The following is an 18,053-nucleotide window of genomic DNA, read 5'->3' as shown; positions in this document are numbered from 1 at the left end:
TTCACAGTGGCCATTTTATGTCAATTCACGGTAGCCATTGTATATCAGTTCACAATGGCCATTTTATGTCAGTTTGCAATGGCCATTTAATCTCAGTTGCGGTGGCCAGTTCATGTTGGTTCACGGGGGCCATTTTATGTCAGTTCACGGTGGCCATTTTATGTCCGTTCACGGGGGCCTTTTTATTCAGTCGAAGGGGCCATTTAATGTCAGTACACGGCGGCCATTTTATGTCAGTTCACGGTGGTCATATTATGTCGTTTGAAGGTGGCCATTTTATTTCAGCTCGCAATGGCCATTTTATGTCAGTTCACGGTGGCCATTGTATGTCAGTTCACGGTGGCCATTTTATGTCAGGTCACGGTGGCTATTTTATGTTAGCTCACGGCAGCCATTTTATGTTCATTCACGGTATCCATTTTATGTCAGTTCACGGCAGCCATTTAATGTCAGTTCACAATGGCCATTTAATGTCAGTTCACGGTGGCCATTTTAAGTCAGTTCACGGTGGCCATTTTATGTCAGTTCACGTTGGCCATTGTATGTCAGTTCACAATGGCCATTTTATGTCAGTTCACGGGGTCCATTTTATGTCAGTTCACGGTGGCCATTTTCTGTCAGTTCACAATGGCCATTTTATGTCAGTTCACGGTGGCTATTGTATGTCAGTTCACAATAGTCATTTTATGTCTGTTCACAATGGCCATTTTATGTCAGTTCATGATGGCCATTGTATGTCAGTTCATGGTGGCCATTGTATGTCAGTTCACCATGGCCATTGTATGTCAGTTCACAATGGCCATTTTACGTCAGGTTGCAATGGCCATTTTATCTCAGTTGGCGGTGGCCATTTTATGTCAGTTCACGGTGGCCATTGTATGTCAGATCACAATTGCCATTTTATGTCAGTTTGCAATGGCCATTGAATCTCAGTTGCGGTGGCCAGTTCATGTTGGTTCAAGGGGGCCATTTTATGTCAGTTCACGGTGGCCATTTTACGTCAGTTCACGGGGGCCATTTTATGTCAGTTCATGGTGGTCATTTTATCTCAGTTCACGGTGGCCATTTTATGTCCGTTCACGGGGGCCTTTTTATTCAGTCGAAGGGCTATTTACTGTCAGTACACGGTGGCTATTTTATGTCAGTTCACGGTGGTCATATTATGTCGTTTGAAGGTGGCCATTTTATTTCAGCTCGCAATGGCCATTTTATGTCAGTTCACGGTGGCCATTGTATGTTAGTTCACGGTGGCCATTTTATGTCAGGTCACGGTGGCTATTTTATGTTAGCTCAAGGCAGCCATTTCATGTTCATTCACGGTATCCATTTTATGTCAGTTCACGGCAGCCATTTAATGTCAGTTCACAATGGCCATTTAATGTCAGTTCACGGTGGCCATTTTATGTCAGTTCACGTTGGCATTTTATGTCCGTTCACAGCAGCCATTTTATGTCAGTTCACGGTGGCCATTATATGTCAGTTCACGGTGGCCATTTTATGTCAGTTCACGGCAGCCTTTTTCAGCCATCCCACAGCCAGCACCCAGTGCTCCCCCACACAGCCAGCACTGTCAGTCCTCCCCCACACAGCCAGCACTGTCAGTGCTCACCCCACACAGCCAGCACTGCCAGTGCTCCCCCACACAGCCAGCACTGTCAGTGCTCCCACCGCACAGCCAGCACTGTCAGTGCTCCCCCACACAGCTAGCACTGTCAGTGCTCCCCCGCACAGCCAGCACTGTCAGTGCTCCCACACACACAGCCAGCACTGTCAGTGCTCCCCACACAAACAGCACTGTCAGTGCTCCCACCACACAGCCAGCACTGCCAGTGCTCCCAGCACACAGCCAGCACTGTCAGTGTTCCCCCCACACAGCCAGCACTGTCAGTGCTCCCCCAACACAGCCAGCACTGTCAGTGCTCCCCCACACAGCCAGCACTGTCAGTGCTCCCCCCACACAGCCAGCACTGTCAGTGCTTCCCCACAGAGCCAGCACTGTCAGTGCTTCCACCGCACAGCCAGCACTGTCAGTGCTCCCCCACATAGCTAGCACTGTCAGTGCTCCCCCCGCACAATTAGCACTGTCAGTGCTCCCCCCACATAGCCAGCACTGTCAGTGCTCCCCCACACACAGTCAGCACTGTCAGTGCTCCCACCACACAGCCAGCACTGTCACTACTCCCCCAAAGAGCAAGCACTGTCAGAGCTCCCACCACACAGCCAGCACTGTCAGAGCTCCCACCACACAGCCAGCACTGTCAGTGCTCCCCACACACTGTCAGCACTGCCAGTGCTCCCCCCACACAGCCATCACTGTCAGTGCTCCCCCACACAGCCAGCAATGCCAGTGCTCCCCCATACAGCCAGCACTGTCAGTGCTTCCCCCACACTGCCAGCACTGTCAGTGCTCCTACACCCACAGCCAGCACGGTCAGTGCTACCCCACACAGCCAGCACTGTCAGTGCTCTCACCACACAGCCAGCATTGTCAGTCCTTCCCCCACACAGACAGCACTGTCAGTGCTCCCCAACACAGCCAGCTCTGTCAGTGCTCCCACCACACAGCCAGCACTGTCAGTGCTCCCACCACACAGCCAGCACTATCAGTGCTCCCCCACACAGCCAGCACTGTCAGTGCTCCCACCACAGAGCCAGCACTGTCAGTGCTCCCACCACACAGCCAGCACTTTCGGTGCTCCCACCACACAGCCAGCACTATCAGTGCTCCCCCCACACAGCTAGCACTGTCAGTGCTCCCCACACAGCCAGCACTGTCGGTGCTCCACCCACACAGCCAGCACTGTCAGTGCTCCCCCCACACAACCAGCACTGTCAGTGCTCCACCCTCACAGCCAGCACTGTCAGTGCTCTCACCACACAGCCAGCACTGTCAGTGCACCCCACAGAGCCAGCACTGTCAGTGCTCCCCCCACACAACCAGCACTGTCAGTGCTCCACCCTCGCAGCCAGCACTGTCAGTGCTCCCACCACACAGCCAGCACTGTCAGTGCTCCCCACAGAGCCAGCACTGTCAGTGCTCCCACCACACAGCCAGAACTGTCAGTGCTCCCCCCACAGCCAGCACTGTCAGTGACCCCACACCACACAGCCAGCACTGTCAGTGCTCCCCACAGCCAGCATTGTCAGTGCTCCCACCACACAGCCAGCACTGCCAGTTCTCCACCCACAGCCAGCTCTGCGAGTGCTCCCCACACAGCACTGCCAGTGCTCTCCCACAGAGCTAGCACTGTCAGTGCTCCCCCACACAGCCAGCACTGTCAGTGCTCCCACCACACAGCCAGCACTGTCAGTGCTCCGACCACACAACCAGCACTGTCAGTGCTCCCAACACAGCCAGCACTGTCAGTGCACCCATCACACAGCCAGCACTGTCAGTGTTCCCCAGATACAGCCAGCACTTTCAATGCTCCCCCACACAGCCAGCACAGTCAGTGCTCCCACCACACAGCCAGCACTGTCAGTGCTCCCCACACAGCCAGCACTGCCAGAGCTCCCCCACACAGCCAGCACTGTCAGTGCTCCCCACACAGCCAGCGCTGTCAGTGCTGCCCCACACAGCCAGCACTCTCAGTGCTCCCCCCACACAGCCAACACTGTCAGTGCTCCCACCGCACAGCCAGCACTGTCAGTGCTCCCCCACATAGCAAGCACTGTCATTGCTCCCCCACACAGCCAACACTGTCAGAGCTCCCACCACACAGCCAGCACTGTCAGTGCTCCCCCACACAGCCAGCACTGTCAGTGCTCCCCCACACACAGCCAGCACTGTCAGTGCTCCCACCACAATGTCAGCACTGTCACTACTCCCCCACAGAGCAAGCACTATCAGAGCTCCCACCACACAGCCAGCACTGTCAGTGCTCCCACCACACAGCCAGCACTGTCAGTGCTCCCCCACACAGCCAGCACTGCCAGTGCTCCCCCACACAGCCAGCACTGTCAGTGCTACCCCACACAGCCAGCACTGTCAATGCTACCCCACACAGCCAGCACTGTCCGTGCTCTCACCACACAGCCAGCACTGTCAGTGCTTCCCCCACACTGGCGGCACTGTCAGTGCTCCCACACATACAGCCAGCACTGTCAGTGCTACCCCACACAGCCAGCACTGTCAGTGCTCTCACCACACAGCCAGCACTGCCAGTACTTCCCCCACACAGACAGCACTGTCAGTGCTCCACAACACAGACATCACTGTCAGTGCTCCCCCACACAGCCAGCACTGTCAGTGCTCCCCATACAGCCAGCACTGTCAGTGCTCCCACCCCACAGCCAGCACTATCAGTGCTCCCCCCACACAGCCAGCACTGTCAGTGCCCCCACACAGCCAGCACTGTCAGGGCTCCAACCACACAGCCAGCACTGCCAGTGCTCCCCCACAAAGCCAGCACTGCCAGTGCTCCCCCCACACAACCAGCCCTGTCAGTGCTCCACCCTCACAGCCAGCACTGTCCGTGCTCCCCCACACAGCCAGCACTGCCAGTGCTCCCACCACACAGCCAGCACTGTCTGTGCTCCCCACAGAGCCAGCACTCTCAGTGCTCCCACCACACACAGCCAGCACTGTCAGTGCTCCCCACAGCCAGCATTGTCAGTGCTCCCACCACACAGCCAGCACTGCCAGTTCTCCACCCACAGCCAGCACTGAGAGTTACCCCCACACAGCCAGCACTGCCAGTGCTCTCCCACAGAGCTAGCACTGTCAGTGCTCCCCCACACAGCCAGCACTGTCAGTGGTCCCACCACACAACCAGCACGGTCAGTGCTCCCCACACAGCCAGCACTGTCAGTGCTCCCCCACACAGCCAGCACTGTCTGTGCTCCCCCGACACAGCCAGCACTGTCAGTGCTCCCACCACACAGCCAGCACTGTCAGTGCTCCCCCTCATACAGCCAGCACTGTCAGTGCTCCCAGCACACAGCCAGCACTGTCAGTGCTCCCACCACACAGCCAGCACTGCCAGTGCTCCCACCACACAGCCAGCACTGTCAGTGGTCCCCCCACACAGCCAGCACTGTCAGTGCCCCCACCCCACACAGACAGCACTGTCAGTGCTCCCACCACACAGCCAGCACTGTCAGTGCTCCCCATACAGCCAGCACTGTCAGTGCTCCCACCCCACAGCCAGCACTATCAGTGCTCCCCCCACACAGCCAGCACTGTCAGTGCCCCCCACACAGCCAGCACTGTCAGTGCTCCACCCACACAGCCAGCACTGCCAATGCTCCCCACAAAGCCAGCACTGCCAGTGCTCCCCCCACACAACCAGCCCTGCCAGTGCTCCACCCTCACAGCCAGCACTGTCCGTGCTCCCCCACACAGCCAGCACTGCCAGTGCTCCCACCACACAGCCAGCACTGTCTGTGCTCCCCACAGAGCCAGCACTCTCAGTGCTCCCACCACACACAGCCAGCACTGTCAGTGCTCCCCACAGCCAGCATTGTCAGTGCTCCCACCACACAGCCAGCACTGTCAGTGCTCCCCCTCATACAGCCAGCACTGTCAGTGCTCCCACCACACAGCCAGCACTGTCAGTGCTCCCACCACACAGCCAGCACTGCCAGTGCTCCCATCACACAGCCAGCACTGTCAGTGGTCCCCCCACACAGCCAGCACTGTCTGTGCTCCCCCGACACAGCCAGCACTGTCAGTGCTCCCACCACACAGCCAGCACTGTCAGTGCTCCCCCTCATACAGCCAGCACTGTCAGTGCTCCCACCACTCAGCCAGCACTGTCAGTGCTCCCACCACACAGCCAGCACTGCCAGTGCTCCCACCACACAGCCAGCACTGTCAGTGGTCCCCCCACACAGCCAGCACTGTCAGTGCCCCCACCCCACACAGACAGCACTGTCAGTGCTCCCACCACACAGCCAGCACTGTCAGTGCTCCCCATACAGCCAGCACTGTCAGTGCTCCCACCCCACAGCCAGCACTATCAGTGCTCCCCCCACACAGCCAGCACTGTCAGTGCCCCCCACACAGCCAGCACTGTCAGTACTCCACCCACACAGCCAGCACTGCCAATGCTCCCCACAAAGCCAGCACTGCCAGTGCTCCCCCCACACAACCAGCCCTGCCAGTGCTCCACCCTCACAGCCAGCACTGTCCGTGCTCCCCCACACAGCCAGCACTGCCAGTGCTCCCACCACACAGCCAGCACTGTCTGTGCTCCCCACAGAGCCAGCACTCTCAGTGCTCCCACCACACACAGCCAGCACTGTCAGTGCTCCGCACAGCCAGAATTGTCAGTGCTCCCACCACACAGACAGCACTGCCAGTTCTCCACCCACAGCCAGCACTGAGAGTGCGCCCCACACAGCCAGCACTGCCAGTGCTCTCCCACAGAGCTAGCACTGTCAGTGCTCCCCCACACAGCCAGCACTGTCAGTGGTCCCACCACACAACGAGCACGGTCAGTGCTCCCCACACAGCCAGCACTGTCAGTGCTCCCCCACACAGCCAGCACTGTCAGTGCTCCCCCACACAGCCAGCACTGTCAGTGCTCCCACCACACAGCCAGCACTGTCAGTGCTCCCCCTCATACAGCCAGCACTGTCAGTGCTCCCCCACACAGCCAGCACTGTCAGTGCTCCCCCACAAAGCCAGCACTGTCAGTGCTCCCCGACATAGCCAGCACTGTCAGTGCTCCCCCCACACAGCCAGCACTGTCAGTGCTCCCCCCACACAGCCAGCCCTGTCAGTGCTCCCCCACACAGCCAGCACTGTCAGTGCTCCTACCACACAGCCAGCACTGTCAGTGCTACCCCCACACAGCCAGCACTGTCAGTGCTCCCACCACACAGCCAGCACTGTCAGTGCTCCCCACAGAGACAGCACTGGAAATGCTCCCGCCAAACTCTGTCTGTGTCGCTCTGTCTGTCTGTGTCTCTCTATCTGTCTCTCATTGTCCCTGTCTCTGTCTCTGCCTGTGTCTCTGTCTCTCTCTGTGTCTCTTTCTGTATCTCTGTCTCTGTCCCTGTCTCTGTCTGTGTCCCTGTCTCTGTCTGCGTCTCTGTCTATGTCTCTGTCTCTGTCTGTGTCCCTGTCTGTCTGTGTCCCTGTCTCTCTCTGTGTCTCTGTGTTTGTCTGTGTCTTAGTCTGCCTGTGTCTCTGTCTATGTCTGTGTCTCTGTCTGTATCTCTGTCTGAATCTCTCTGTGTCTGTCTGTATCTCTCTCTGTGTCTCTGTGTCTGTCTGTGTCTCAGTCTCATTCTCTGTCTGTTTCTCTGTGTCTGTCTGTGTCTCTGTCTCTGTCTCTGTCTGGGACACATTCTGCTGCACAGACTGTGTTTAGGTGTGAGGCACCCACCCAGCTGATCGGCATTGGGGGAGTCACACACACCCAGCTGATTGGCCATGGTGGAGGCACACACCCAGCTGATCGGCAATGGAGAGAGACACACATCCAGCTGATCGGCAATGCGGGGAAGCACACATCCAGCTGATCGGCATTGGGGGAGTCACACACACCCAGTTGATCGGCAATGGGGGGAAGCACACACCCAGCTGATCGGCAATGGGGGGAAGCACACACACAGCTGACGGGCCACGGGGGAGTCACACTGAACCAGCTGATCGGCCATGGGAGAGTCACACTGACCCAGTTGATCGGCCATGGGGGAGTCACAATGACCCAGCTGATCGGCCATGGGGGAGTCACACTGATCCAGCTGATCGGCCATGGGGGAGTCACACTGATCCAGCTGATCGGCCCTGGGGGAGTCACACCCAACCACTGACAGTCTCTACTGGTAATGCAGAATGGTAAATCTCTGCCTGTGTCTCTGCCTGTATCTGTCCAATTCTCTCTCTGTCTGTGTTTCTGTCTGGGTTTCTGTCTGTTTCTCTGTCTGTGTCTCTGTCTGTATCTCTGTCTGTGTCTCTGTGTCGGTCTGTATCTCTCTCTGTGTCTCCGTCTCTGTCTGTGTCTCTGTCTGTGTCTGTATCTCTCTGTGCCTGTGTCCCTGTTGAGGCTGTGTCAGTGTCTCTCCCTGTGTCTCTATCTGTGTCTCTATCTGTACCTCTGTCTGTGTTTCTGTCTGTGTCTCTGGCAGTGTCTCTTTCTCTGTCCGTGTCTGTCTCTGTATCTCTGTCTGTGTCTCTGTCTGTGTCACTGCCTCCGTCTCTGTCTGTGTCTCTGTCTCTGTCTGTTTCTGTGTTTGTGTCTCTATCTGCGTCTATGCCTCTGTCTGTGTCTGTGTGTGTGTCTGTGTCTGTATCTCTCTGTGTCTGTGTCCCTGTTGAGGCTGTGTCAGTGTCTCTACCTGTGTCTCTATCTGTGTCTCTATCTGTATCTCTGTCTGTGTTTCTGTCTGTGTCTCTGGCAGTGTCTCTTTCTATGTCCGTGTCTGTCTCTGTATCTCTGTCTGTGTCTCTGTCTGTGTCACTGCCTCTGTCTCTGTCTGTGTCTCTGTCTCTGTCTGTTTCTGTGTTTGTGTCTCTACCTGCGTCTATGCCTCTGTCTGTGTCTGTGTCAGTCTCCCAGCTGATCGGCAATGGGGGGAAGCACACTCCCAGCTGATCGGCAATGCGGGGAAGGACAGGCCCAGCTGATCGGCAATGGGGGGTAGCACACACCCAGCTGATCGGCAATGAGGGCAAGGACACTCCCAGCTGATCGGCAATGCGGGGAAGCACACTCCCAGCTAATCGGCAATGCGGGGAAGCACACACCGAGCTGATCGGCAATGGAAGGAAGGACAGGCCCAGCTGATCGTCAATGCGGTGAAGCACACTCCCAGCTGATCGGCAATGCAGGGAAGCACACACCCAGCTGATCGACAATGGGGGGAAGCACACACCCAGCTGATCGGCAATGCAGGGAAGCACACACACAGCTGATCGGCAATGCGGGGAAGCACACACCCAGCTGATCGGCAATGCAGGGAAGCACACACCCAGCTGATCGGCAATGCTGGGAAGCACACACCCAGCTGATCGACAATGGGGGGAAGCACACACCCAGCTGATCGGCAATGCGGGGAAGGACAGACCCAGCTGATCGGCAATGGGGGGGGGGAGGACAGACCCAGCTGATCGGCAATGGGCGGGAGCACACACCCAGCTGATCGGCAATGGGGGGACGCACATACCCAGCTGATCGGCAATGCGGGGAAGGACACACCCAGCTGATCAGCAATGGGGGGAAGCACACACCCAACTGATCGGCAATCCGGGGAAGGACAGACCCAGCTGATCGGCAATGGGGGGGGGAAGGACACACCTAGCTGATCGGCAAAGGGGGGAAGCACACACCCAGCTGATCGGCAATGGGGGGAAGCACACACCCAGCTGATCGGCAATGGGGGGAAGCACACACCCAGCTGATCGGCAATGGGGGGAAGGACACACCCAGCTGATCGGCAATGGGGGGTAGCACACACCCAGCTGATTGGCAATGGGGGGATGCACACACCCAGCTGATCGGCAATGCGGGGAAGCACACACCCAACTGATCGAAAATGGGGGGAAGGACAGACCCAGCTGATCGGCAATGGGGGGAAGGACAGATCCAGCTGATCGGAAATGGGGGGAAGCACACACCCAGCTGATCGGCAATTTGGGGAAGGACAGACCCAGCTGATCGGCAATGCGGGGAAGCACAAACCCAGCTGATCGGCAATGCGGGGAAGCACACACCCAGCTGATCGGCAATGGGGGGGAAAGGACAGACCCAGCTGATCGGCAATGGGGGGAAGCACACACCCAGCTGATCGGCAATGGAGGGAAGCACACACCCAGCTGATCGGCAATGGGGGGAAGGACACACCCAGCTGATCGGCAATGGGGGGAAGCACACTCCTAGCTGATCGGCAATGGGGGGAAGCACACTCCCAGCTGATCGGCAAAGCGGGGAAGCACACACCCAGCTGATCGGCAATGGGGGGAGGCACACACCCAGCTGATCGGCAATGGGGGGAAGCACACGCCCAGCTGATCGGCAATGGGGGGAAGGACAGACCCAGCTGATCGGCAATGGGGGGAAGGACAGACCCAGCTGATCGGCAATGGGGGGTAAACCACACCCAGCTGATCGGCAATGGGGGGGAAGGACAGACCCAGCTGATCGGCAATGGGGGGATAACACACACCCAGCTGATCGGCAATGCGGGGAAGGACACACCCAGCTGTTCGGCAATGGGGGGTAGCACACACCCAGCTGATCGGCAATGGGGGAGGCACACACCTAGCTGTTCGGCAATGGGGGGTAGCACACACCCAGCTGATCGGCAATGGGGCAGGCACACACCCAGCTGATCGGCAATGGGGGGAAGGACAGATCGAGCTGTTCGGCAATGGGGGGAAGCACACACCCAGCTGATCGGCAATGGGGTGTAACACACACCCAGCTGATCGGCAATGGGGGGGAAGGACAGACCCAGCTGATCGGCAATGCGGGGAAGCACACACCTAGCTGATCGGCAATGGGGGGAAGGACACACCCAGCTGATCGGCAATGGGGAGGCACACACCTAGCTGATCGGCAATGGGGGGAAGGACACACCCAGCTGATCGGCAATGGGGGGAAGGACAGATCCAGCTGTTCGGCAATGGGGGGAAGCACACACCCAGCTGATCGGCAATGGGGGGAAGGACAGATCCAGCTGTTCGGCAATGGGGGGAAGCACACACCCAGCTGATCGGCAATGCGGGGAACGACACACCCAGCTGATCGGCAATGGGGGGAGGCACTCACCCAGCTGATCGGCAATGGGGTGAAGCACTCACCCAGCTGATCGGCAATGCGGGTAAGCACTCACCCAGCTGATCGGCAATGGGGGGAAGGACACACCCAGCTGATCGGCAATGGGGGGAAGGACACACCCAGCTGATCGGCAATGGGGGGGAAGGACAGACCCAGCTGATCGGCAATGCGGGGAAGCACTCACCCAGCTGATCGGCAATGGGGGGAAGGACAGACCCAGCTGATCGGCAATGGGGGGAAGGACACACCCAGCTGATCGTCAATGGGGGGAAGCACACACCCAGCTGATCGACAATGTGGGGAAGGACACTCCCAGCTGATCGGCAATGGGGGGAAGGACAGACCCAGCTGATCGACAATGGGGGGGGAAGGACACACCCAGCTGATCGGCAACGGGGGTAAGCACACTCCCAGCTGATCGACAATGGGGGGAAGCACACACCCAGCTGATCGGTAATGTGGGGAAGCGCTCACCCAGCTGATCGGCAACGGGGGTAAGCACACTCCCAGCTGATCGGCAATGGGGGGAAGCACACACCCAGCTGATCGGTAATGGGGGGGGAAGGACACACCCAGCTGATCGGCAATGGGGGGAAGCACACACCCAGCTGATCGGCAATGGGGGGGGGAATGACACACCCAGCTGATCGGCAGTGTGGGGAAGCACACACCCAGCTGATCGGCAATGGGGGGAAGGACAGACCCAGCTGATCGGCAATGGGGGGAAACACTCACCCAGCTGATCGGCAATGGGGGGAAGTACACACCCAGCTGATCGGCAATGTGGGGAAGGACACACCCAGCTGATCGGCAATGTGGGGAAACACTCACCCAGCTGATCGGCAATGTGGGGAAACACTCACCCAGCTGATCGGCAATGGGGGGAAGCACACACCCAGCTGATCGGCAATGGGGGGAAGGACACACCCAGCTTATCGGCAATGGGGGGAAGGACAGACCCAGCTGATCGGCAATGGGGGGAAGCACACTCCCAGCTGATCGGCAATGGGGGGAAGCACACACCCAGCTGATCGGCAATGTGGGGAAGCAGTCACCCAGCTGATCGGCAATGGGGGGAAGCACACACCCAGCTGATCGGCAATGGGGGGAAGGACACACCCAGCTGATCGGCAATGGGGGGAAGGACAGACCCAGCTGATCGGCAATGGGGGGAAGCACATACCCAGCTGATCGGCAATGGGGGGAAGCACACACCCAGCTGATCGGCAATGGGGGGAAGGACAGACCTAGCTGATCGACAATGGGGGGAAGCACACACCCAGCTGATCGGCAATGGGAGGAAGCACACACCCAGCTGATCGGCAATGGGGGGAAGGACACATCCAGCTGATCGGTAATGTGGGGAAGGACACACCCAACTGATCGGCAAGGGGGGGAAGCACACACGCAGGTGATCGGCAATGCGGGGAAGGACACACCCAGCTGATCAGAAATGGGGGGAAGGACACACCCAGCTGATCGGCAATGGGGGGAAGGACCCACCCAGCTGATCGGCAATGGGGGGAAGGACACACCCAGCTGATCGGCAATGCGTGGAAGCACACACCCAGCTGCCCGGCAATGGGGGGAAGGACACACTCAGCTGATCGGCAATGCGGGGAAGCACACACCCAGCTGCCCGGCAATGGGGGGAAGCACACACCCAGCTGATCGGCAATGCGGGGAAGGACACACCCAACTGATCCGCAATGGGGGGAAGGATAGACCCAGCTGATCGGCAATGAGGGGAAGCACACACCCAGCTGCCCGGCAATGCGGGGAAGCACACTCCCAGCTGATCGGCAATGGGGGGAGTCACACCCACCCACCGATAGTCCTGGTCATGCAGAATGGTAAATCAGTGTGAGGCTGGCTGGGGAGGGTCAGTTTTACCGCCAGTGCGAGGAGAAAGATGCCGTGTGGGTGGGGTTTCCTCTCAGTGTTTAATGAATTGAAGAATTGAACGAAAGGGAACTTTCAGCACATTTTTCAACTGATGCCTGAACTGAGTCTGTGTCACGGCGTAAATCGCAGTGTTTGTGCAGCAACTCAGGAGCTGCAGCATGAAGCCCAATTCCTGAACATAAAAATCTAACCATACAGAGTCATACCCCAGCCACGACATCCGGCTCCATATATAATAAAGCATGAACGTTGACCATAACAGGATGAAGTTGGCGGAGATAACGAAGAGTAACATGATGGATTTGCTCCGACTCTCCATCTCCGGGTCTCTGGCACTGTGCCCACTGCTGTGAACCCGGAGTCTCCTGCAGGCCCTGCTGCTCAGGACAATGTGTCTGACGGTGAGAACATTGAGCAGCAGAATCAGGGCGAATGGAACACACGGGGTTAGAATGTGGTGGAGGAACTCGATTGGTCCCCAGACCGGAGAGTACATAACACCCTCTGTGACATCACAAAACCAGGGGGCGTTCCCCAGCCGATACCCACCGGCCAGCATCACCCCCCAGGAAATGTCCTTCAGACAGCTCAGCACAGCCACTGTTCCCAGAACCACAGCCGCTGCTTTCTCGCTGCAATATTTACTTTTCAGCCTCGGGCAACAAATGGCCACAAATCGATCAAAGGTGAAAGTGACGGTGAACCAGACAGAACAGTCAGTGGCTGCAAAAAGCAGGGCGGCGTGGATATTACACACGGGGATGGACAGCAGGAAAATAAACTGTTCAATAAAAACAGTGGGAATGTGTCTGAATATCAGGTCGAGAATAACGACCAGGAGATCCCCCACTGCCATGGCCAACAGGTAACAAGTCACACATTTGGACAGCCCACAGTTCCTTCTCTTCAGGACCACAATTGTGATGAGGTTCACTGTGAGGAAGGGAAATACACAATGAAAGTATACATCAGCCTGGGAAAGACATCACAAGTATGGTCGGCGAGGTGTTGAGGGAGTCAAATAAATATGGTAACACACTCACAAACTAACACACTCACACTCACTAACACACTCACACACAGACAGTAATACACTCACACACACTAACACACTCACACACAGACAGTAATACACTCACACATACACACACACACTAACACACACACACAATAACACACACACACTAACACACTCACACACAGAGAGTAATACACTCACTCACACAGACACTAACACACACACAGACACTAACACACTCACTCACACACTCACACACAGACAGTAATACACACACACAGACACTAACACACACAGACAGTAATACACTCACACACACACAGACACTAACACACTCACACACACAGAGAGACAGTAACACACTCACAGACACATAGACTCTAACACGCACACAGACACTAACACACTCACACACACACGCTAACACACAGACAGTAATACACTCACACACACAGACACTAACACACACACACACAGACAGTAACACACTCACACACACACACAGACAGCAATACACTCACACACACAGATACCTCCCGTCCCAGCCTACCCGAACAGGCGCCGGAATGTGGCGACTTGGGGCTTTTCACAGTAACTTAATTTGAAGCCGACTTGTGACAATAAGCGATTTTCATTTCATGTCACTAACACACTCACACAAACAGAGACTGATCTGATTCACTCACACACACAAATACACACACTCTCAGACACACAGATAGCACACAGAACATAGAACATTACAGTGCAGTACAGGCCCTTCAGCCCTCGATGTTACGCCGACCTGTAGATAGACAAATACACACACGCACTGAAACGCAGATACACTAATACATACTCACAGGCACACACACATGCACAGTAATACACACTAACACACCCACACACAGACAGTAATGCACTCACATACACACACAGACAGTAATACGCTCACACTCACACAGACACTAATACACTCACACACACACACAGAGACAGTATTACACTCACACTTACACAGACACTAACACACACTGACACACACATACAGAGACAGTAATACCCTCACACTCACACAGACAGTAACAGACACACCGACACACATACAGTAATACACTCACACACACGGACAGAGACAGTTATGCATTCACACACACACAGACACTAAACCACACACATGCATACAGCAACACACTCACAGACACACACAGACAGAGACAGTAATACACTCACACACACAGACACTAACACACATACACACATACAGAGAAAGTAATACACTCACACTCACACATTCAGAGACAGTAATACACTCAGACACAGTCTAACACACTCACACAGTAACGCACACACACGCACAGACAGACAGTAATGCACTCACACAGAGACTAACACACTCAGACACACAAATACAGAGACAGTAATACACTCACACACACACAGACACTACACACTCACACACTCATACAGAGACAGTAATACACTCACACGCAGACACTGACACACACTCACACACACACATGCAGAGACAGTAATACACTCACACTCACACAGACACTAACACACTCACATACACAGATACAGAGACAGTAATACACTCACACTCACACACATACAGAGACCGTAATACACTCACACTCACACAGACACTAACACACTCACACAGAGACAGTAATACACTCAGGCACAAAGGCACTAATACACACTCACAGAGACACTAATGCACACACCCACGCAAACAGACACAAAGACACACACTCACTGACACTGATACACTAATACAAACACTCACAGAAACAGATACACTAATACACACACTCAAAGACACACAGAGACACTAATACACGCACTCACTGAGACGCAGTTACACTAATACAAACTCACAGACACACACAGACACTAATACACACACACACAGGCAATAATACACACACACACAGACACATAGAGAAAGAAATATACACACTCACAGACACACACTGACACTAATACACACTCACACACACACACTGACACTGATAAACACACTCACAGAGACAATAATACACACACTCACACACAGACTCTAATACACACTCACAGACAGACTGTGACACTAATGCACACACTCACACACAATCACTGACTCACACAGACATTAATACATACACACACAGACACAGGAATACACACACACAGAAACTAATAGACACACACACAGCCGCACACAAAGACTCTAATACACAAATTCACTCACACACACAAATACACACACTCTCAGACACACAGATAGCACACAGAACATAGAACATTACAGTGCAGTACAGGCCCTTCAGCCCTCGATGTTACGCCGACCTGTAGATAGACAAATACACACACGCACTGACACGCAGATACACTAATACATACTCACAGGCACACACACATGCACAGTAATACACACATACACTAATGCACACACACACACACACAGACAGTAATACACACACTCACAGACACACACAGGGACACAAATACACACTCACACAGAGACAGTAATACACACACACACAGTCACACACGCAAACACAAATATACACACTCACAGACACACAGATAGACCCTAATACACACACTCACTCACACACACAAAGACACCAATGCCCACAATCTCACACACAGATGCACTAATACACAACCACTCACAGACCTAAACAGAGACTCTAATACACACACACACTCACACACAGACACTAATACACGCACACAGATACACTAATACACACACTCACAGACAAACACACAGACAGCAAAACGCACACACACACAGAAACACTAATACACACACACACACACAAAACAGACACACACAGGGACACTAATTCACACTCACACTGTTAGGAATAACAGCAAAAGGGATTATTATTTAAATGATAAAATATTAAAACATGCTGCTGTGCAGAGAGACCTGGGTGTGCTAGTGCATGAGTCGCAGAAAGTTGGTTTTCAGGTGCAACAGGTGATTAAGAAGGCAAATGGAATTTTGTCCTTCATTGCTAGAGGGATGGAGTTTAAGACTAGGGAGGTTCTGCTGCAATTGTATAAGGTGTTAGTGAGGCCACACCTGGAGTATTGTGTTCGGTTTTGGTCTCCTTACTTGAGAAAGGACGTACTGGCACTGGAGGGTGTGCAGAGGAGATTCACTAGGTTAATCCCAGAGCTGAAGGGGTTGGATTACGAGGAGAGGTTGCGTAGACTGGGACTGTACTCGTTGGAATTTAGAAGGATGAGGGGGGTCTTATAGAAACATATAAGATTATGAAGGGAACAGATAGGATAGATGCGGGCAGGTTGTTTCCACTGGCGGGTAAAAGCAGAACTAGGGGGCATAGCCTCAAAATAAGGGGAAGTAGATTTAGGACTGAGTTTAGGAGGAACTTCTTCACCCAAAGGGTTGTGAATCTATGTAATTCCTTGCTCAGTGAAGCAGTAGATGCTCCTTCATTAAATGTTTTAAGATAAAGATAGATAGTTTTTTGAAGAATAAAGGGATTAAGGGTTATGGTGTTCGGGCCGGAAAGTGGAGCTGAGTCCACAAAAGATCAGCCATGATCTCATTGAATGGTGGAGCAGGCTCGAGGGGCCAGGTGGCCGACTCCTGCTCCTAGTTCTTATGTCCTTATGAGACACGAATATACACACACACTCACACACAGACATTAATACACACACTCACACACATAGACACTAATACACACACACAAAGACACAGACAGAGGCACGAATACACAAACTCATAAACACACACAGCCACACACAGATACACTGATGCATACCCACATACATACACAGACACTAATACACACACTCAACGACACACAGAGACACTAATACACACACTCACTGACAGGCAGATACACTAATACATACTCAGACACACACACACACACACATTAATACACACACAAACAGGCACTCACAGACACACACACACGCACACTAATACACACACTCTCACACACAAGCACTAATGCACACACTCACAGACACACATAGACACTAATCCACACGCACACACAGCCGCTAATACACACACTCACTGACACATAGATACAGTAATTTACACACTCAGAGACACAGACACAATAATACACATACTCACCCACAGGCACTAATACACACTCACAGACTCACACATACACTAATACACACACTCACAGACACACACAGACACGAATACACACACACAAAGGCGCACTAATACATACACTCACAGTCACACACAGACACTAATACACACACTCACATACACCCAGAGACACTAATTCACACACTCACTGACACACAGAGACACTAATGTACACACTTACAGACCCAGAGACACAAAACTAACACACAGACATACACACATTCATTGATAGATAAATTGAAACACACAGGGACACTAATACACACAATCACAC

The sequence above is a fragment of the Scyliorhinus torazame genome, chromosome 5 (genome assembly GCF_047496885.1).
Source record: "Scyliorhinus torazame isolate Kashiwa2021f chromosome 5, sScyTor2.1, whole genome shotgun sequence".
NCBI classification, from domain to species: domain Eukaryota; kingdom Metazoa; phylum Chordata; class Chondrichthyes; order Carcharhiniformes; family Scyliorhinidae; genus Scyliorhinus; species Scyliorhinus torazame.
Note: the sequence above shows the minus strand (reverse complement) of the source record.